Source organism: Moschus berezovskii, chromosome 7 (assembly GCF_049115385.1).
Source record: "Moschus berezovskii isolate FMDL1 chromosome 7, NW_MosBer_1.0, whole genome shotgun sequence".
In the NCBI taxonomy this organism is placed as follows: Eukaryota; Metazoa; Chordata; class Mammalia; order Artiodactyla; family Moschidae; genus Moschus; species Moschus berezovskii.
Window position 1 is genome coordinate 48,525,709 of NC_142466.1, and position 22,725 is coordinate 48,548,433.

Sequence of the window (22,725 nt, forward strand, 5' to 3'; positions counted from 1 at the left end):
TATTTATGGGAGTGATATTTCTAAGTTATAGACATCGTCAGCTTTATCAAGTAATGCCAGATGGTTTTCCAAAATGGTTATGTATGATTTGAGTATAACATATTCTCTTCCTGGGTATTGGGTATGTATTCTCTAGAAAGGATAGTTCTACAGGATTTAGTTTTGGAAGAATGGGGTCCAAAGTGACAGACTAACATACAACTAGCTGTTGATTACCAAAAAACAAGTAAGGCAGCAATACTGACTCAGAATAGAATGCATCTCACATCTGGAATTAGCTGCTTTTGCGTCTAGGAGGTATTACTGATTGAGTCTATGTTCTATCTTCAAATATCGCTATCAACGAATTGTTTTCAACCTCAATTCAGTTCAGTTGCGCAGTCATGTCCGACTCTTTGCGACCCCATGGACTGCAGCACGCCAGGCCTCCCTGTCCATCACCAACACACGGAGTTTACTCAAATTCATGTCCATTGTGTTGGTGATGCCATCCAACCGTCTCCTTCTCTGTCATCCCCTTCTCCTCCTGCCTTCAGTCTTTCCCAGCATCAGGGTCTTTTCCAATGAGTCAGTTCTTCAGATCAGGTAGCCTAAGTATTGGAATTTCAGCATCAGTCCTTCCAATGAATATTCAGGACTGATTTCCTTTGGGATTGACTGGTTTGATCTCCTTGCAGTCTAATGGACTCTCAAGAGTCTCCTCCAATACCGCAGTTAAAAGCATCAATTCTTCAGCACTCAGCTTTCTTCACAGTCCAACTCTCACATCCACACATGACTACTACTGGAAAAACCATAGCTTTGACTAGATAGATCTTTGTTGCCTAAATAATATCTCTGCTTTTTAATATGCTGTTTAGGTTGGTCATAGCTTTTCTTCCACAGAGCAAGCGTCTTTTAATTTCACGGCTGCTGTCACCATCTGCAGTGAGTTTCGAGCCCAAAAAAATGAAGTCTCTCATTCTCATTGTTTCCATTGTTTCCCCCTCTCTTTGTCATGATGTGTTGGGGCCAGATGCCATAATCTTAGTTTTCTGAATGCTGAGTTTCAAGCCAACTCTCTCACTCACCTCTTTCACTCTCATCAAGAGGCTCTTTGGTTCTTCTTCGCTTTCTGCCATAAGGGTGGTATCAACTGCATATCTGAGGTTATTGATATTTCTCCCGGCAATATTGATTCCAGCTTGTGCTTCCTCCAGCCCAGTGTTTCTCATGATGTACTCTGCATATAATTTAAATAAGCAGGTTGACAACGTACAGCCTTGATGTACCCCTTTACCGATTTCTAACCAGTCTGTTGTTCCATGTCCAGTTCTGTTGCTTCCTGACCTGCATACAGGTTTCTCAGGAAGCAGGTCAGGTGATTTGGTATTCCCATCTCTAAGAATTTTCCATAGTTTGTTACGATCCACACAGTGAAAGGCTTTGGCATAGTCAATAAGGCAGAAGTAGGTGTTCTTCTGGAACTCTCTTACTTTTTCGATTATCCAATGGATGTTGGAAATTCGATCTCTGGTTCCTCTGCCTTTTCTACATCCAGCTTGAACATCTGAAAGTTCACAGTTCATATACTGTTGAAGCTCATCTTGAAGAATTTTAAGCATTACTTTGCTAGCATGTGAGATAAGTGCAATTGAGCAGTAGTTTGAGCATTCTTTGACATTGCCTTTCTTTGGGCTTGGAATGAAAATTGACCTTTTCCAGTCCTGTGACCACTGCTGAGTTTTCCAAATTTACTGGCATATTGAGTGTAGCACTTTCATAGCATCATCTTTTAGGATTTGAAATAGCTCAACTGAAATTCCATCACCTCCACTAGCTTTGTTTGTAGCAATGCTTCCTAAGGCCCACTTGACTTCACATTCCAGGATGTCTGCCTCTAGGTGAGTGACCACACCATCATGATTATCTTGGTCGTGAAGATGTTTTTTTGTACAGTTCTTCTGTGTATTCTTGCCACCTCTTCTTAGTATTTTCTACTTCTGTTAGGTCCACACCATTTCTGTCCTTTATTGAGTCCATCTTTGCATGAAATGTTCCCTTGGAATCTCTAATTTTCTTGAAGAGATCTCTAGTCTTTTCCATTCTTTTGTTTCCCCCTTCTGTTTGCACTGGTCGCTGAGGAAGGCTTTCTTATCTCTCCTTGCTATTCTTTGGAACTCTGCATTCAGATGCTTATATCTTTCCTTTTCTCCTTTGCAACCTAGCATTATCAAATAACTGTTCTTATTGTTCCTTAAAGATTGATCTGTCAGAGATAAACATTCAAGAAAAAAATCGTTAAATACTCAAATAAGTTTGGATATCTTTGCTTTAGCCAAACCAGTTTTCAGCAGAATTTTTTGAATCTATTAATATCGTAATGAACTCTCTGAATTTGTAAGAGGGAATATTCATTATAACGAATTTCCAATAATATTTGATCATGAAACTCCTTGTGTTCATGGATTCCTGGAACTGACGTTGCAAAAATTTTGCTTTCTTCTAATCATGAAAATTTAGAACTAAGTGGAGCCTTAAAATGACTCAATTTTAAACTCTAATTTTTCAAGAAGGAAACAAATGTAGAGAGTTTAAGTATCTTCCCCAAGGGCACATAGCTCTTTGATGGTAATGGCAGGTCTAGAATCTGTATCTTCGTATTCTTGATCTAATGTTCTTTGAATCTGGTCAAAAGTAAATGAAGTCACTTGATGACCTAAATGTGAAGGAAATCCAAAAAATGCAGATATACATATATGTATAGCTGATTCACTTTGCTGTACAGTAAAAACTAACACAACATTGTAAAGCAACTATACTCCAATAAATTTTTTTTAAATTAAAGAAAAAATAAGTCACAAGATGCAGTGGCCCGAAGGCAAGCCTGTATGTTCACTTACATGTATGTGGTATGTCCTTTTTTACCTGTGAGAATAGTAAGACGCAAATTCTTTCCTGTGAACCTCAAATCGCCCTTCTGACAGCTCATAGTATCCTTTCTCTCAAACCTTCTTAGATATCTGATCTTCCTGAGGGTTTAAGAGTCTCTGATTATTCTCTGTTAAATCTCCACGTAGAGTGGATATCACACTCCCTTGACCATCCTATCTTATTAGTCCCTCCAGCAAAATTTAGCCAGAAAAATTTCCTTTCCAACATCCTGGTCCAAATTGATGAGGCTTCCCTGGCTCAGAGGTTAAAGCGTCTGCCTGCAATATGGAAGACCTGAGTTCGATCTCTGGGTTGGGAAGATCCCCTGGAGAAGGAAATGGCAACCTGCTCCAGTATTCTTGCCTGGAAAATCCCATGGACAGAGGAGCCTGGTGGGCTACAGTCCACGGAGTAGCAAACAGTCGGACATAACTGAGCAACTTCACTTCACACTTATACATTGAAGTCATGTAGACACCCTCACACCCCATAAGTGGAGTTTAAAAAGGGCCTGTAATTTAGAAATGGAATTACCTTTCCATAAGGCAAAGGGACAGTGTGAACCTGAAACCCTTAAAAGTTCTCGGTCTTTTAACTTTGAAACAGAATTGTAAGAAGTATGTCCCCAGATTGAATAGCATTATTATTTGTCAATATACTGTTGTAATAATGAAACATTTGATATAACTTGAATGTCCAGTAGCATAGTATTGGTTAGTGAATCAAAGTGTATTATGAAGTACTGTACAAACAATAAAAATTACGTTCTAGAGAAGTTCATGGAAAGATGTCAACAACAGAGCTTCTGGAAAAATGTGCCAGGAAGAATGTTTTGGTGCCCTTTGCCTTCTTGGGAGATGGTCAGGGTCTCATGGGGCATGAACCCCCAGGTTAAATGTCTCAAAACTGCAGGCATCCTTCCCTGTTCACCCTACTATTCATAAAAATGTTACTTTTTATGTGTATGCCATGATGTAGAAAATATTCAGAAAACTTGTCTAAAACATATTACATGTAAAAAGATTATGAAATATTACCACAAAAGTACATATTTTTATAAACAGAGATACACTCAAAATTGTGCTGGGAAATATACCCTGCCTATGTCTGGGTGATGGGAATACAGTGATTTTTATTCAGTGCTTTTGCTCATCTACATTTCTCTTTTTTAGTGAATACTTTTCTTTAACAGAAATAGTATGACAATAGTAATTTAATACTTACATGACCCTTAATATGATTTATCTTGTTTTAGCTTCAAGCAGGCCTGTGAAGTGTAGGCACTGCTATTATTATTTTCATTATGTAACTGCTATTTTTAAATTTCAGATTTGAAGTTATTAGGAACAGGACAAGTCGATGCAGGCAGAAAGGAGAAGGTGGAAATGAGACATATCTGAAAAGTAGAAATAAGAGAAAATAGTAACTAATTGTCCACGGGAAACATGTATGCCTCCAGGACATTGAGGATTATGGCACTGGTAACCAAAAAAGAAAAGAAAATACAAAATCATATGAAGATTTTAAAGGAATTTAGATAAATGGCTAGTTTTCAAGAAGGAGTTTTGAGATTGTCTCTTTAGTTGTTGAGACAGAGGAGATAACCTAGCAGGTTGGTGGAAATGTCCAGGTAATGGCCAGTGCTCAGGTGAGAGAGGAAACCTGAAGCTGTGCACAGTCATCCACGTGCAGCCATGCTTAGAGCCATTCAGGAGAAGGGCTCTCCTGAGAAAAGAATGTACTCAGAAAATCAGGCCACCGAAAGCCTTACCCTTTAGACCTTGTGTCCTCAGAACCCCTAAACTTGACAAGCACGTGTAGAACAATAATAGAATGGAATTGCACGAGTCCTTGTGCAAGGGTAGATGTTGACAGTGGATGGCACGTTCAGATAGTTTTCATTGTGTTTCCTTAGATCAGAGACTACTTCATTTCTTTTAAAGAAAGTGTAGGTAGAAAAGACATTCAACAAGGTTGTGGTGTAATGTTACTGAGCAGCATCCTAGAAGATCGAGTTCAAAGTGAAAGATATCCTAATCTTGGGAAGAAGTGATCAGAAGTTGAGAAAATGCAACTGAATCATGACAGATGCTTGGTATATTGCATTTTGGATGAGGAAAGGGTCAAGTTGCAAAAATACAAAATGGAGGGTCTCTGAGTATGTATAAATACAATGAGCAAAGACATAAGAATCTAAGGAAAGCACAGCTCAAAAAGGAATGTGCTGTATATATTTATGATGGTGCATATAAGATGTTTATTAGGAAATATTTTTTCAGGCAGTAGAAAGACATAAATGTAATAATATAATCACCTTATTGTATTTGACGTTTAGAAGAAATTTGTTAGAAATACATAACCATATTCTCTCTTCAAGGTCCTTCTTTTAAGAGAGTTCAAAATTATTAAATACAATACAGAGGACATCAAAGAAGAAAGAATACATAACTGTAAAATGTACTTCTAACAAAAAGCTAATGAGCATGGTATTATTTATCTTTGGAATCAAAAGATCAAAGGATGATTTAATAAGGATCAGGATTATTATGTTACACAAGATTGTTGTACAGAACTCTTGGGCATCCTTAATGCCAGTAGAACAATAGGAAATAGAGTGAAACCACTAATAATCCCCCCCAAAGTACATGTGCATATATACACACACACACGGGCTTCCCTTGTGGCTCAGATGATAAAGAATCCGTCTGCAATGCAGGAGACCTGGGTTCTTCTCTGGGTTGGGAAGATCCCCTAGAGAAAGGAACAGCTACCCTTTCCAGTATTCTGGCCTGGAGAATTGCATGGACTGTATAGTCCATGGGGTTGCAAAGAGTCGGACACGACTGAGCGACTCTGACTTTCACATACACAGACCGCACATACAGTATGTATGTGCATATAAGGATATGTTTGTATAGAGTCTAGAGGGATATATATTAAGCTATTAATACTTATTATTTGTATGTGGCATTTATTCCATATCTGTATCTTCTAACTTACCTATAGTAAACATGAAATGTTTGTGCAGTAAGAAAAATATCTGTAGTAAGAAAAATACCTGTGCAGTAAAAAAAAAAATCTGTATAATATTATAGAAGCAAATCACTTCCCTCTCATCCATATCACCCAGCCAACCCCTACTTTTCATAAGATTCTGTATAACAGTACTGGTACATTTTATCTGTTTTAGATGCTAGTGGAAAGTAACAACCTTTCAGACAAGATCATTGTTTTGCCAGGGAAAACTGAAGAAATCTCACTTCCTGAAGCTGTAGATGTGATCATTTCAGAACCAATGAGACACATGCTGTTCAATGAAAGGATGCTGGAAAGTTGCCTTCATTCCAAAAAGTGGCTGAAAACAAATGGTGAGCTGGCTAGTTCCTGGTTTTGAAAGCAGGCTAACTTTTCTGTAAGATTTGCCATCTTCCTTCCCCTATGTTCGATCCTTTACAGAAAGGAGGAAAGAACATTTCTGTTAAACCAGGTATTTGACTTCCTCATCTTATTCTCCCATAATAATTGAGCTAGTCCCCCAAAGACCCTGATGGCCATGGTGTTCAGAATGGTGCAGAAGACCAGTTCCGAGTTATGTGGTTTTTGTCCTGATGCAATCACTTTCTTTCTTAGCTAACTTGGCCTGACACTTGATCTTTTGACTTTGGCTTCCTCATCTGTATTATTAAAAGTAATCTCTAAAGCCCTTTCAAGTGTTGACCTTCTGTAGTGTGAGAAAGTCTCTGGTGTTCGTTTCTTCTTTCTAACATATTCTCTTCCTGCTGTGTTTCTTTCCCTATGATCGCTACATGTAATTGAGATAATAAGATAAAGTTCAATATTCTCTTTGTGCTGACCGAATATCTGCGTGTGCTAAGCAGACTTCATATAAATTATTTTATGAAAACCTTACAAAGTTTGAGTAATGAAAGCTTTCAGTTTATTTGAAGGTTTACTGCAGAGATTCTTGGTGATTTTATACTCCTTTCCCAGGAGACATTTGGTTATTTCTGAAGACATTTTGAGTTGTCATAATTGGCAAAGGGGGTGCTACCAGCACCTATGTGGGAGGCCAGGGACTTGCTAAATATCTTTTGATGTGCAGGATATCACCCCCACACATCAAAGAGTCATTCAGCCCAAAATGTCAATAGTGCCAAGATTGAGACCTGGCTTGGTAGGAGACAGTATTACAGTCCCCACTTAGAACACTGAGGCACCATGAGGGAAAGCAGCTTGGCAAGGACAGAACTCTAATAAGTCACAGAGCAGGGATTTGATGCTAGATCTGTCTGACCCTGAAACCCACATTCACAGCTCCTTGCACACGCACTAACTTTCCACTCTTCACCAGAGAGGGAACATATTCCAATAACACATGTTTTTTCAAATGAGACCTAGAAAAATAACTGGCCAGTTTTAGCAGTTGTATCTCTAGTGAGAATGGCAGCTCCTTCCTTACCTGTTATACTTACCTGAAATTACCATCGTTGTGGCTCGCTGCTAGTACCCAATGAAGACAAAATAACGAATGAAATACAACCCATACTCACCAGATTAGATCCAACCAGTCCATTCTAAAGGAGATTAATCCTGGGTGTTCATTGGGAGGACTGATGCTAAAGCTGAAACTCCAATACTTTGGCCACCTCATGCGAAGAGTTGACTCACTGGAAAAGACTGATGTTGGGAAAGATTGGGGGTGGGAGGAGAAGGGGACGACAGAGAATGAGGTGGCTGGATGGCATCACCGACTCAATGGACATGAGTTTGAGTGAACTCCGAGAGTTGGTGATGGACAGGGAGGCCTGGCGTGCTGTGATTCATGGGGTCGCAAAGAGTCTGACACGACTAAGCGACTGAACTGAACTGAACTGATGCATATAAGTAAAGGTTGACGTTCATCTGTAATTTCCTACAGGTTTCAAAAATTAGGGATTTACCAATAGGCATTTTTTTAAAAAAACGCATCCAAAAATAAATAAGCTTAGGTAAAGTATACCTAATGTTAAGAACTTCATTAGCATTTCCATTATAAAACAGCCAAGGAAGATCTTGGAAGCCTTGTGGTCATGTGATAAAATTGAACTGTAGGAGATGAAAGCAAAGGAACAAAGCTGTTTAGATTTCCTCCTCAGTGCCTCCAGAAAGAATCTTTATACTTTTTCTGGATTTTTCTCAAATGGTTAGGTGTCTTCGTATGATGAGATTTTAAACAAAGTTAATTAATATGCATCTGATGAGCTGCCCGCTAAGCCAAATATTTAGACTTAATATCTGGGCATCCTTTCCCCCCAGATATTAGAAACATATATGAAATTTTATATTGGGTGATGTATCTTTAACTAGACAAATAGAAATGAATACTGATTTTATCAGCCTTCTACCCTGTGCATTCCTGGGGGAAAGAATGATTGATTTTTTTCCAAATTATTTTTATTTTCCATCAAGATAAGACATAGTTTACAACATCACATAATAATAAAAAGACAGTGAAAAATAGTAACCCTCTGCCATGCCTCTTCCAATCCCAAGACTGCTCACCGAAGGCTTTTTCCGTTTTAGCTGTCTTTTCTATTGCTTCTATTATTTAACTACATATTTCTATGTAAAATTATCATGTTGCTCTTCTTGTCACCCTCTGGTTGAGAAGTTAGCTCTCCTACATAGCAACTCCTTGCCTTGTTGAGGCATCCCCACCCCATCCTCTTGATGTATTTATACAGGTCCTCAGTCCCTTATCCAGACCCTTGATGGGGCCAGGTACATTTCAGAATTCAGAATCTGGAGGACTTTGGAAAGGCTGTAGAATCACACAACATGTGTTATACTTCACTCCTCCAGTGGAATCTGAGGCAACACTCCATAATGAAACATGTAATATTTCTGCAGCAAAACACAAATATGGATACCAAGTCCATATTGGTATCTGTTCCGTTCCGTCGCTCAGTCGTGTCCGACTCTATGCGACCCGTGGACTGTAGCCTACCAGGCTTCTCCGTCCATGGGATTCTCCAGGCAAGAATACTGGAGTGGGTTACCGTTTCCTTCTCCAGGGGATCTTCCCGACCCAGGGATCGAACCCGGGTCTCCCGCATTGGAGGCAGACGCTTTAACCTCTGAGCTACCAGGTATGGATTGTTGTTATTGTTCAGCCTCTAAGTTGTGTCCAACACATTGCAGCCTCATGAACTGCAGCACACCAGGCTTCCCTGCCCTTCACTATCTCTTGGAGTTTGCTCAGACTCACGTCCATTGAGTCAATGATGCCATCTAACCATCTCATTTTCTTGTTGCCCCCTTTTCCTTTTGCTTTCAGTCTTTCCCAGCATCAGGGTCTTTTCCAGTGAATCGGCTCTTCACATCAGGTGGCCAAAGTATTAGAGCTTTAGCATCAGTCCTTCCAATGAATATTCAGAGTTGATTTCCTTTAGGATTGGCTGGTTTAGATCTCCTTACTGTCCAGGGGACTCTCGAGTCTTTTCTAGAACCACAGTTTGAAAGCATCAATTCTTTGGTGCTTAGCCTTCTTTATGGTCCAACTCTCACATCTGTACATGACTACTAGAAAACCATAGCTTTAAGTATATGGACCTTTGACAACAAAGTGATGTCTCTGCTTTTTAATGTGCTATTTAGATTTGTCATAGCTTTTTTTCTAAGGAGCAAGCGCCTTTTAATTTCATGGCTGCAGTCACCGTCTATAGTGATTTTTGGGCCCAAGAAGATAAAATCTGTCACTGTTTTCATTGTTGTCCCCATCTATTTGCCATGAAGTGATGGGACTGGATGCCATGATCTTAGTTTTTTTTGTGTTGAGTTTTAAGCCAGCTTTTTCACTCCACTATTTCACCTTCATCAAGAGGCTCTTTAGTTCCTCTTTGCTTTCTGCCATTAAAGTGGTATCAACTGTATATCTGAGGTTGTTGATATTTCTCCTGTCAGTCTTGATTCCAGCTTGCGATTCATTCAGCCTGACGTGTCCCATGAAGTACTCTGCTTAAAAGTTAAATAAACATAGTGACAATATACAGCCTTGACATACTCCTTTCCCAATTTTGAACCAGTCCAGTATTCTTGCCTGGAGAATCCCAGGGACGGGAGCCTGGTGGGCTGCCGTCTATGGGGTCGCACAGAGTCAGACACGACTGACGTGACTTAGCAGCAGCAGCGTTGTTGCATTCTTACTGTTGCTTCTTGTCCTGCATACAGGCTTCTCAGGAGGGATAAGTAAAGACTGTATACTCAAGTCAATTCAGGTCAGGTCTTGCCATCATATAATGTTGCAAACCTAACAAAAATCTGTTGCTTTGCAGACCTTTTTGGATTTTAGAATTTTTTTAAAAATATAAGGCAGTATCAGTTCAGTTCAGTCGCTCAGTCGTGTCCGACTCTTTGCAACCCTATGAATCACAGCACGCCAGGCCTCCCTGTCCATCACCAACTCCCGGAGTTCACTCAAACTCATGTCCATCAAGTCAGTGATGCAATCCAGCCATCTTATTCTCTGTCGTCCCCTTCTCCTCCTGCCCCCAATCCCTCCCAGCATCAGAGTCTTTTCCAGTGAGTCAACTCTTCGCATGAGGTGGCCAAAGTATTGGAGTTTCAGCTTTAGCATTAGTCCTTCCAATGAACACCCAGGACTGATCTCCTTTAGAATGGACTGGTTGGATCTCCTTGCAGTTCAAGGGACTCTCAAGAGTCTTCTCCAACACCACAGTTCAAAAGCATCAATTCTTCGGCGATCAGCTTTCTCACATCCATACATGACCACTGGAAAAACCATAGCCTTGACTAGATGGACATTTGTTGGCAAAGTAATATCTCTGCTTTTTAATTTGCTGTCTAGGTTGGTCATAACTTTCCTTCCAAGGAGTAAGCGTCTTTTAATTTCATGGCTGCAGTCAGCATCTGCAGTGATTTTGGAGCCCCAAAATATAAAGTCTGACATTGTTTCCACTGTTTTCCCATCTATTTCCCATGAAGTGATGGGACCAGATGCCATGATCTTAGTTTTCTGAATGTTGAACTTTAAGCCAACTTTTTCACTTTCCTCTTTCACTTTCATCAAGAGGCTCTTTAGCTTCACTTCACTTTCTGCCATAAAGATGGTGGAGTAACAGGCAAATTTGGCCTTGGAGTATGGAATGAAGCAGGGCAAAGGCTAATAGTTTTGCCAAGACAATGCACTGGTCATAAGGCAGTATAGACCTAGATTATTACTTGGTTTAAATCAATAATCAGTGTTTACATCATTCAGTTCAGTTCAGTTCAGTCGCTCAGTTGTGTCCGACTCTTTGCGACCCCATGAACCACAGCACGCCAGGCCTCCCTGTCCATCACCAACTCCCGGAGCTCACTCAACTCATGTCCATTGAGTCGGTGATGCCATCCAGCCATCTCATTCTCTGCCGTCCCCGTCCGTCTCCTCCCACCCCCAATCCATCATTATGACAATGTAAATACTGTTCAGTGCTGAGTCAGGTATAGTAGGTGCATCCTCTCTGTATGTGTGTTCAGTTGTGTCCGACTCTCTGTGACCCCATGGACTGTAGCCCACCAGGTTACATATGATTATGTATTTTTTTCATGAAATCTTTTGTTCTTCCTAGAGTTAATTGCCTTATGTTTTTATTAGTTTTCTATATACTCATGACTGATTTTTTCCATGCTTTAACAGGTCTTACAGATTGCCTATCAGTATTTATTTTGTGGAATTCTTAATTCTCTGTCCTCACTTGCCACATGAACTGGTGGCTCTCTAGTCCTATTTTATGGTTACTCTACTTTGACTTTTGGTCATCATTTTTTGTCTTCTATTTTTTCACCATTCCTTTCAGCAAAGAATATTTTCCAATAGCTTCTGGAGAAAGGATGCTTGAGAGTTACTTTGTTTGTTGAGTCCTTGCATTATCATTTTGTTAGACAGAGAATTTTAACTTGAAAACAACTTTTACTCAGTATTTTTAAGGCATCTTTTTTTAGTATCTGGTTTCCTATGTTACTATTGAGAAGTCCAACGCCATTCTGACTTCTGAACTTTTAGAATGGCATACTTTTTCCAACTTGATGCTTTTAGTATTTTTTCTTTAGTTTTCTTAGTGTGAAACATTTTAAATTGCCATGCTGTACATGTAGTTGTTATTTGTTCAATTGTTAAGCCCTGTCCAACTCTTTTGTGACCCCATGGACTATGTAACCTGCCAGGCTCCTGTGTCCATGGGATTTCCCAGGCAAACATACTGGAGTAGGGTGCCATTTCCTTCTCTAGGACATGTAATGGGTTTGTTAAATCAGAAGACTCATTTTCTTCTTCTCTTGGAATTTTTCTTCTATTTTACCTTTGATGAATTCCTCTCCTCCATTTTATCTGCTGTCTTTGAAATTCCTCTTAGACTTGGGCTCAGAGCTCTGAAACTTCACAAGTTTACACAGATAATGATATATCTGACTTTTCCAAAGTTGTTTAATATCCTTGAAATTTGAAAAACCACCAGCAGTTATTACTGTTTTGACAACAGTGCTTGAGATTTAGATGGAGAAATGAGAATGATGTTACACCCATGGTTTTTCTCTGATCACCTCTGAAAATACTATGAATGAAACGACTTGTTCAATTCTGAGAGACATCAAAGGGAACATAGCTAAAGTATGAGACCATTAACTATAGTAGGGACTTCTCCCCTGAATTTTTTTCCTTCTACTTAATAGCTCTGTGATTATGGCTGAATCATTTAAATTTCTCTGTTTCTTAGTTTTCTCATTTATAAAATGAATATAATAATAGTACCTGCTTTATATTATTGTAAGAATATAATGAATTAATACATGGAAAGCCTATGGAAAGGTTCAAGACAGGGTTGACATAACCAAGAAATTTTAGATACTATTATTAGAATGATGATAATTACAGGATTTATAGTTTTTTAGATGATGAGAGCAATAATGCTGGTCACCATGTCAGGCTTCCCAGAAAGGCCCAGCTTCAGGCATGCCAGCCTAGGTGTTTGTTTTCTGCTAATGCCTTTTCCCCTTTTCATTGCAAATTTCAGGAACAAAATGCAAGTGTGGCTTCCTGGCATAGAGGATGGTGAGCCAGCACATAAGCATAGATTCTAATAGCACTTAAAAAGATAGTAAGGTTTTATATCAACAAAGGTTGAGAGTGAAAATACTAGCAATAATGTGATAGTAGAATTGAATGTCGATTATTTTTCTCTGATCACCTCTGAAAATACTATGATTGAAATGATTTGTTTATGATGAAGTTGTTTTTACAGAAAATAAAAAAATAAAGGAGAGCCTGAACTCTGAGCATTTCAGCCCTCAGCATCTCGGGGACTGGTGCATGGTACGAGATGCAAGGCTGTGACTGAGACTCTGTTAGAAGGCACGAGAGGCTGGCAGCTTTGACTGAAGCACATCGAGTGGCGACAGCAGTAGAAGTATTGAGCACCAGTGGCAAGCAGAGCTACAGCAGCTGGGAATACCATTCTGCTTCCAAAGTGAAGGTGCCCATGGATCTGGGAAATCTGCAAGGCATATCCCTGCAAGGTCTCACTCCAAGGAAGATGCCAGGCATTTCAGATCCAAGTCCAGGTTCAGATCTGAATCTAAGTATAGATCCAGAAGAAGTTCTTGAAGGCATTATACAAGGTCACGATCTCAGTCCCGCTCCCATAGTAAGTTCCATAGCAGATCTTATAGTAGAGATTATGGAAGATGGAATTGCCACAGTCATTCTCCCATGTGAACTCATAGGCGTCATGTTGGGAATCGGACAAATCTTGATCCCAACTGTTATTTTGGACTATTGGGGTTGAGCGTGTATACTACAGAAAGAAATTTAAGAGAAGTGTTCTCTAAATATGGCCCAGTTGCGGATGTGTGTCTGTTGTATATGACCAGCAATCTAGGCATTCAAGAGGATTTTCCTTTGTATACTTGGAAAATGTCAGTGATGCCAAGGAAGCAAAAGGGCATGGCAGTGGAATTGAGCTTGATGGACATAGTATTAGAGTTGATCTCTCTATAACAAAAAGAGCACATACCCCAACCAGGAATTTACATGGGGAGACCTACCTATGGCACCTTGCCATTGAGTTTACTTACGACAGAGGATATGATTGAGGCTGTGATGATCGGGACTGTTAAAGCATGTCATATAAAGGTGGAGGAGGATGGAGAGCTGCTCAAGACAGGGGTCAGATATAGAGAAGGTGGTCACCTCCTCCCTCTTATAGTCGTGGATGATACAGATCATGTTCCAGATCTTAATCATACTCACTTTGTCACTGCCGAGGCATGAAGATGAAGACTTCCTGAAATCTGCCCGAGAGTTGGGATATTGTTTGTAGACAGTATTTTTTATTATCTCCTATTTAAAAAGTGAACAGTGCCTAGCGAAGTTAGGTGATTTACACCTTTTATGATGACTACTTTTGGTGGAGTTGAAATGCTGTTTTCATTCTGCATTTGTGTAGTTCAGTGCTTTGTTCAAGGTTCAGTGTTTTCAGAAAAGTATGTTTTGCATGTATTATTTTACAGTCTGAAATTTTGACTGCTGAGAAGTTTCTGTTATATAGAACTTCATGTAAATGGTTTTCTTCCCGAATCCAGGGTATTCTGAAGATCAAAGCCTGTGTGTAAAATGCTACCAGTGGCAAAAAGCAACAGTACAGTTTGATTTTTACATTTCTTTCTAACATATCAATGCTTAGCAGAACTGTTCAGATTAGATTGTCAGTAGTAAATTCAAGACAGAAAGGCCCGTTTTCCTCCATTCCACGAAACATGCCATAATTTTTATACCTGCAATTAAGTGATAAAAATTATGCTTTATAACTCTATCCTGCTAGTATTAAAACTAAAGATCTTTCAATACAGCAAATGCTTAATGCTTATATAAATGTGAATTTGTCAGCCTTTGTGTAATCTGTATTATATACAGCAGGGAATGAGTTACACAATGTATGCCTTCAAAAAGCTATTTCTTAAAGCTGTTACAAGGGGATAATGGTCTTTCAACTAGTTATCAGCAAGTGATGAATACATTCCACCACAAATGTGCTCTTGATCTTCTAGCTTTAAGACTATATGGAAGAACTGGGTGCTTCAGCGTTTGAGACAAAAGAAGAGAGCACTATACCTGTGTTGTGGATGATCTGAAGACTTTGTTTATTTTTTAATTATTATATTCAGGTCCCCTTTGCTTACCAAAGGAGGCCCAGTTTCATGCAGATGTTTTGAGAACTGTGTTTAAATAAACACAAATGAAAAGAGTAAATAAATAAATGAAGGAAATGCCCAGATTTCTAAGCACCAGGCATAGAGAAAGGAAAACGCCAATAGCTGAGAAGGCCAATAAGCCAGCTTAAAGGCCTCATCTAAGACTCTAAACTTTCATTACAGCGCAGCTTTGTGACTTGCTTTGATAGTCTCTTATATCCCCTCCAATCTGCTGCCTAGTTTTCTTATCACTGCTTTGAGGCAGCTTTACACATTAGCCTGTTGTGTGATAACTGAGATGGAATGAAAGGATGGAACCGGTTGAATGGCAAGTGAGCATCTTCAATCAGAAGGCAGTAGGAGTCAACTTTGAGCCTGTTGTCTTTTACTCAATAGGAATGATGTTCCCAGCATTCAGTGCCATCCACTTGGCCCCTTTTCTGATGAGCAGCTGTACATGGAACTCCGCTCCAGAGCCAACTTTTGGTGATGTTCTTTTCTCTCTTCTGCTCCTTTTCAGAGTAAACCAGCATTCCTAAACTGTTGACATTCAGTTCCATTCAGTCGCTCAGTCGTGTCCGACTCTCCGCAACCCCATGAATCACAGCACACCAGGCCTCCCTGTCCATCACCAACTCCTGGAGTTCACTCAAACTCATGTCCACAGAGTTGGTGATGCCATCCAGCCATCTCATTCTCGGTTGTCCCCTTCTCCTCCCGCCCCCAACCTTTCCCAGCATCAGAGTCTTCTCCAGTGAGTCAACTCGTCGCATGAGGTGGCCAAAGTATTGCAGTTTCAGCTTTAGCAGCGTTACTGGTTGGGGCATAGGCCTAGATTACTGTAATATTGAATGGTTTGCCTTGGAAACGAACAGAAATCATTCTGTTGTTTTTAAGACTGCATCCAAGTACTGCATTTCGGACTCTTTTGTTGACCATGATGGCTACTCCATTTCTTCTAAGGGATTCCTGCCCACAGTAGTAGATATAATGGTCATCTGAGTTAAATTCACCCATTCCAGACATAGTGGGTCATAAACTGGGGGCATGGACTGACCTGGGCACTATAGGAAGTTTAGCAGCTTTCTTGGCATGTATAACTGGATGCCAAAGGCACCTTCCCAATAGTTGTGCCAACCAAAACTGTCTCCAGACATTGCCGAACATCCCCATGGAAGGCAAAATCACCCCTTGTTGAGAATTACTGAAATAGAAGTGAAAGTGTTAGTTGCTTAGTCGTGTCTGACTCTTTGAGACCCCATGGACTGTAGCCCACCAGGCTTCTCTGTCCTTGGAATTCTCCAGGCAAGAATGCTGGAGTAGGTAGCCATTCCCTTCTCCAGGGAATCTTGCTAACCCAGGGATTGAATCTGAGTCACACTCATTGTAGGCAGATTTTTTACCATCTGAGCCACCAGAGAAGCCCCCGAAATAGACAAATAAGGGAGCTACCATTCCAAATACTGCCCTAATGCTAAAGTTAATAGCATCCTCCCCTGCCTACCATTTTCTCTTTCCACTTCCTCCATCCATTCCTTTGGTCCATGATTATGGTTTCTGTAGGAACATGCCTTTGTCAGAGAACAGATCAATCTATATACCTTGATGTAAAGGAGTTGATCAAAAAAATTTGGAGCTTCCCTACTAATTAGCTGGTGACTTTGGGGCAGTTCATGTCACCATCCAGACTTGATTTCTTAATTTGTAAAATGAAAGCTAACATAAAACCCCTGACAGTTTGACCATTTTAAGTCACCATTCCTTCTGCCTTTCTTTCTGACTTATTTATTTTTGGCTGCACTGGCTCTTTGTTGCTGTGTGCACACTTTCTCTTATCACAGCGGATGGTCTCTAGAGCGGGCTCTGGAGTTCTGATGCAAGGGTTTAGTTGCTCTGTGGCATGTTGGGTTTTCCTGGACCAGGGATCAAACCCATGTCCCCTGCAACAGGCAGATTCCCAACCACCGGACCACAGGGAAGTCCTCCTTTTGCCTTTCTTTCTTGAGATGGTTTTTAGAAGGAGAAGAGGAGAATGATGGTGTTGGACCCATGGGAGGGAGAAACAGAACAGATACCATCTGAGTGCAAATGTTAGGTGTGTAGGAAGGAGCGCAGGTGTGTGCCGACACGTGGATTAGGATGCATGCTAAAATAGAACCTTTGAGTTCTGGCTGAAGTATGCAGAGCTGTCCAGCAGAGATATCCTAAGTTGATTTCCAGGACTTTCTCTTGGTAATACCATCTTCTGGTGCAGGAGAAGCAAATAGGAGATGCTTTGGTTTCCTGGGTTATATAGAGTTCTGTGAGGAGTGAAATCAGAGAATTACGATTTTTCTTTCTCTCCAGTTTTCTCCTCCAAAATTGGCTTTCTAACTACGGAGTCTGCTTAATCTGTAATTTTGAAACTACAAGCCATACTTTCCAATGGGGATGAATGGCCTCTTAGTGTATGAGTATGTGTGTGGTTAGGGGGTAGCAATTATGTCATGTAAGGTCATGTAGACCCTAAATATTTCTATTTTAAATGCAGAGGTTGGAGAGATAGGAGTTTCAGGTGACAGAGTATGCCAGACTTATAGGGGAGGTTAATTGTCCAGGCATTTCTTATGTGACCTCCCAACCATACCATCTGCTGCCATCTTACTTATTAATACCTGGACAGGATTAACAATCATGGCTGTCTCCCCATCAGACCTGCAAACATGCTGCTATTCATTCCATCAGAAAATAAAAAAAAAAAAATTTGTTTTTATACCTCACTTCCCCAGTCAGTCACCACTTATCTTATTGCAGTGAAGTTCCTCAGAAGAGCTATCTGTATTTCGTGGTCTCTAGTCACATCCCTTGGCCGCCACTTTGATTTCTCTCCAAACGTTATACCTAAAGCATTTTTCCCAAGGTGGCCAGTGCCCTGACCTCCACAGTGCTAAATCCAGTGATCATTTATCACTTCTCAACTTATGTAACTACCAGCATTTGAGCAGCATTTGAGACACATATTTGCCACACATTCTTTTTTTAATTTCTTTTTAATTGGAGGATAATTGCTTTACAATGTTGTGTTGGTCTCTGCTGTACAACAGCGTGAATCAGCCCTCAAAATACATATATCCCCTCCTTCTAGAGCCTCCCTCCCACCACTGCATCCCAGCCCGCCAGGTCGTCAGTAGAGCACCTTTGCCCCACATTCTTTTGGTTTTTTTCTTCTGCTTCTGTGGTCCCTTTCTCAACCAGTCTTTCTCAGGTCATTACTCGTCTCCTCAGCCTCTTAATGTTGGAATTGCCCCAGCATGCAGTCTTTAGACATCTTCTCTGTCCACAGAATTCCCGTGATGATTCCTACAGTTCAAATACTATCTCTGTGCTCATGGTTTCCCAGTGTATCTCCCCAATTCAGACTTGTCCTGTGAACTCCGTACTTTTCCACAGCAAGTGCCTCTTGGCTATCTCACCATGCCCAAAATGTAACTCCTGACCTTACCCACTCACGCCCACACCTGCTCTACCCACAGTCTTCCCACCTCAGGTGATGACAACTTTATCTTCCTCATAATTCAGGCCCAAAATCTTGAAGGCCTTATTTCTTTGTCCTCTTTGCCTGAACCATCAGTAAATTATGTTGGTTTTACTTTTAAAAACACTTGACCTTTGAAGAAGTCATGTTTGAACTGTGCGTGTCCACTTATATGTGGATTGTTTTCAATAAATTCATTCTGTAGTTCTGCATATGAATCCGCAGCTATGAAACCACGGATACAGAGGGCTGACTGCAAATTTAACTGAGGATTCTCAGCTGGGCCAAGAGTGGGTGTGCCAGCGACCCCTGGGCCATGTTGTCCAAGGGAGAATCTGACCAGTCCCCCTATGTGCACTGATTCCGCTTGATCCCAACCGTGCCATCACTCATCTCAGTTATTGCAGCAGCTCTTAACCTGTCTATCCCAGCATCCTCACAGCCTTCCAGTAGGTCCCATGTAATCTGGTTCCTCATTCCCGACTGTTGTATTCACTGCGCTCCAGCCACCCAGGCTTCCCTTCCCATCCTTCAGTTAAGTTCAGTTCAGTCGCTCAGTCGAGTCCGACTCTTTGCGACCCCGTGAATCACAGCACGCCAGGCCTCCCTGTCCATCACCAACTCCCGAGTTCACTCAAACTCATGTCCATCGAGTTGGTGATGCCATCCAGCCATCTCATTCTCTGTCGTCCCTGTCTCCTCCCACCCCCAGTCCCTCCCAGCATCAGAGTCTTTTCCAGTGAGTTAACTCGTCGCATGAGGTGGCCAAAGTATTGGAGTTTCAGCATCAGTCTTCCAATGAACACCCAGGATTGATCTCCTTTAGAATGGACTGGTTGGCTCTCCTTGCAGTCCAAGGGACTCTCAAGAGTCTTCTGCAGCACCACAGGAATACCCAACTCACTCCCTTCTTATGGCCTTGGATATGCTGACCCTGCTCTGGGATACCCTCCCTCTGAAGTCACATGGCTAATTCCTTTACCACATGTCTTTGTTAAATGCCACCTTCTCAATAGGACCTGCCCTGACCACTGTATTTAAAGCGGCAGCCATACCACTCCCAATCACACCTTTCCTGCTCAGTGTTTTCCCCCACAGTGCTTACCACTTCCTAAAAGATATATCATTTGTTTGTTTATTATTGTTTATTGTCTGTATCCCTCTGCATAGAATATAAGCACTGCAAGAGCTGGAATTCTGTTCACATGGTAGGCACCCAGAAAATATTTCTGAGTAAGTAGAAACTCCTATAATCTCAATCATGTATGGAAATAATTACCACTAAGATTTTAGTTGATATCGTTCTCACTTTTCTTTTTCTTTATTAAATTTGAATAATACCATAAATACATTTTATAGCACTTTAAAAAACTTGATCAGTGCCTTTTTGACATATTCTCATCTCTTTTAGATGTTCTATTGCTATAGGTTATTTCTTTTGTGGCTGTCTCATAATTTATTGACTTAAGCTCCAATGTTGGATATTAAATTTTTTAATTACTCCTTTAACCCTGTGGGTTTCCTACTGGTTCAGTTGGTGAAGAATCCACTTGCAATGCAGGGGACTTGGGTTTGATCCCCAGGTCAGGAAGCTTCCCTGGAAAAGGAAGTGGCTACCCATTCCAGTATTTTTGCCTGGGAAATCCAGTGGACAGAGGAGCCTTGCAGGCTACAGTCCATGGAATCGCAAAAGAGATGAACATGACTTAGTGACTAAACCACTACCCCTATCATTTTAATTCTATTCCTTCTATTAGGAAACACCACTAAGGTATTGTTCCTATATTTCACAAGAATATAGAATTTTATAGACTTCTATACCCTAAATTCTATAGGAAGCAGCAATGAAGTGAATATCCTATTATAGAAATCTTGTGCATTCTGATTATTACCTTACAATAAATAGCTAGAAGAAGAATCACTGGACCAAAAGATGTGAAGAATGAACTTTAAAAAAATTATTCTTATATGTTGCCAAATTGCCCTGTAGAGAAGTTTCACCAATTAACACTTCCACCAGTGGTATATGAGAATGTCTGCTGAGTCTTGCCCATACGGGCTATGTTTTGCTAAATGCCAATTTGATTTGCAAAAAAAAAATGGTGGCCAATTTATTTTTAATCTGTATTTCTTTGATAGCTAGTACATTTGAATGGTTTTATTTTCAGTCAACAGACACACAAAGTTTTTTAATATATAGTTATCAAAATTCATAGCCTTCACTCTTCTACTTCCCCTCCCTGTATAAGGAAGTTTCTGCTTTAGATTGCTAGTGTGCGGGTCCTTTCTTGCATGGATCCAAGGAACAGGTAGTGAAAGCTTGCATGATTTTCAGTTTCCATTAGAAGAGGCAAAGAAGTGGAAATGCTGGCTGAGAGGAGGAGATGGGTGTACGCAGTGAGTCTGTGTATGTTCTACAGAAGTGAGCTGAGAGATTAAGGAATAATTAACAGACTAAATAAGATCACCAGATACAATTCATCATCAATCCTCAACTGACTTAATATCAACAACATTCGATACCTTTGACTCTTCACTTCTAGAGCCTAAGCCCGATTTCCCTCCTTCTTTATTGGCACCAAGTCTCCTTTGCTGACTGTTCCTCCTGACTCAAATCTTCCTTATTAGATTGACTTCAGGTTAGTTCTTAGATGTCTTCTGTTTTCTTTTTGTGCTCACTTTCTTAATGATCTCATTTAGGCTCTTGGCAGTAAACACTGTCTTTATGTTGACAAGTCTCATAATTAGAACTCCAGGCCAGACTTCTTCCCAGAACCGTAGACCTTGGATGTCCAGCAGTCTTGATTCCAGCTTGTAATTCTTCCAGCCCAGCATTTCACATGATATACATGCGAAATGTATATGCAGCCTGTTGTACTTATTTCCCAATTTTGAACCAGCTGGTTGTTCCCTGTCTGGTTCTAACTGTTGCTTCTTGTCCTGCATACAGGTTTCTCAGGTAAGGTGGTCTGGTAACCCCAGCTGTTTAAGAGTTTCCCACAATTTGTTGTGATACACACAGTCATAGGTTTTTGCATAGTCAGTGAGGCAGAAGTAGGTACTTTTCTGGAATTCCCTTGCTTTCTCTACCATCCAACAAATGTTGCCAATTTGATGTCTGGCTCCTCTGCCTTTTCTAAACCCAGCTTGTAAGTTCTCCGTTCATACTGCTGAAGCCTAGCTTGAAGGATTTTGAGCATAGCCTTCAGTTCAGTTCAGTTCAGTTCAGTTCAGTCGTTCAGTCGTGTCCAACTCTCCACGACCCCATGAATCACAGCACGCCAGGCCTCCCTGTCCATCACCAACTCCCGGAGTTCATTCAAACTCATGTCCACAGAGTCGGTGATGCCATCCAGCCATCTCATTCTCGGTCGTCCCCTTCTTCTCCCGCCCCCAACCTTTTCCAGCATCAAAGTCTTTTCTAGTGAGTCAACTTACTAACGTGAAAAATGAGTGCAACAATAGGATAGTTTGAACATTCTTCAGCGTTGTGCTTTTTTGGGATTGAAATGAAAATTGACCTAGCTCATCATAATTGTTCAGTACATTTTGGCTAACTAGAAGACAAATGCATTATTTATAAGAATTCCTTATATATTAAGGATGTTAAGACTCCCTTTTTTTAGTTGAACCTGAATTCTAGACTCAGCTCTATGACCAGTCAGGTGTATGACCTTGGGGGCCTAGTTCTGGAAAATGCTTTCCTTCTCTATTGCTCAAGTGAACAACAAACCACAGGTGACAAGTTCTCAGCACTTCAAATATTAAGACTTTGTTGTATTTTCTTCAGACTTTTCACTTCACTTTAATATTCTTTGTGGTGGTTTTTATCACAAAAGAAGTTAGAAACTTTTATGTATGTAAATCTCTGAATATTTTATTTTACAATTTCTTTCTTTTTATAATCTTCCCCACCCTAACTTTGGAATTCACTTCCTTCTTCTTCTTTTATATTTTACTTTTTTCAGTTAACCTTCTTTCAAATATGCATTTAACTCTAAATTCATTTTAATTTAAATATGCAGTATGCATATAACTTTACTGTTTTTAAATAACGAGTCATGGGGTTTTCT

General features: G+C 40.4%; 2 pseudogenes across 1 annotated transcript in view; both read left to right on the forward strand.

Annotated features, from left to right (window-relative positions):
- Positions 1–22,725, forward strand: part of LOC129557126 (histone-arginine methyltransferase CARM1-like) — a 261,333-nt pseudogene that overhangs the window by 208,287 nt on the left and 30,321 nt on the right. The window contains exons 6-7 of the transcript XR_016037816.1: positions 6,104–6,281; positions 15,535–15,624. The product of XR_016037816.1 is annotated as a histone-arginine methyltransferase CARM1-like (transcript). The remainder of the gene's footprint in view (positions 1–6,103; positions 6,282–15,534; positions 15,625–22,725) is intronic.
- On the forward strand, positions 13,658–14,235 carry LOC148777323 (transformer-2 protein homolog beta pseudogene; annotated as a pseudogene).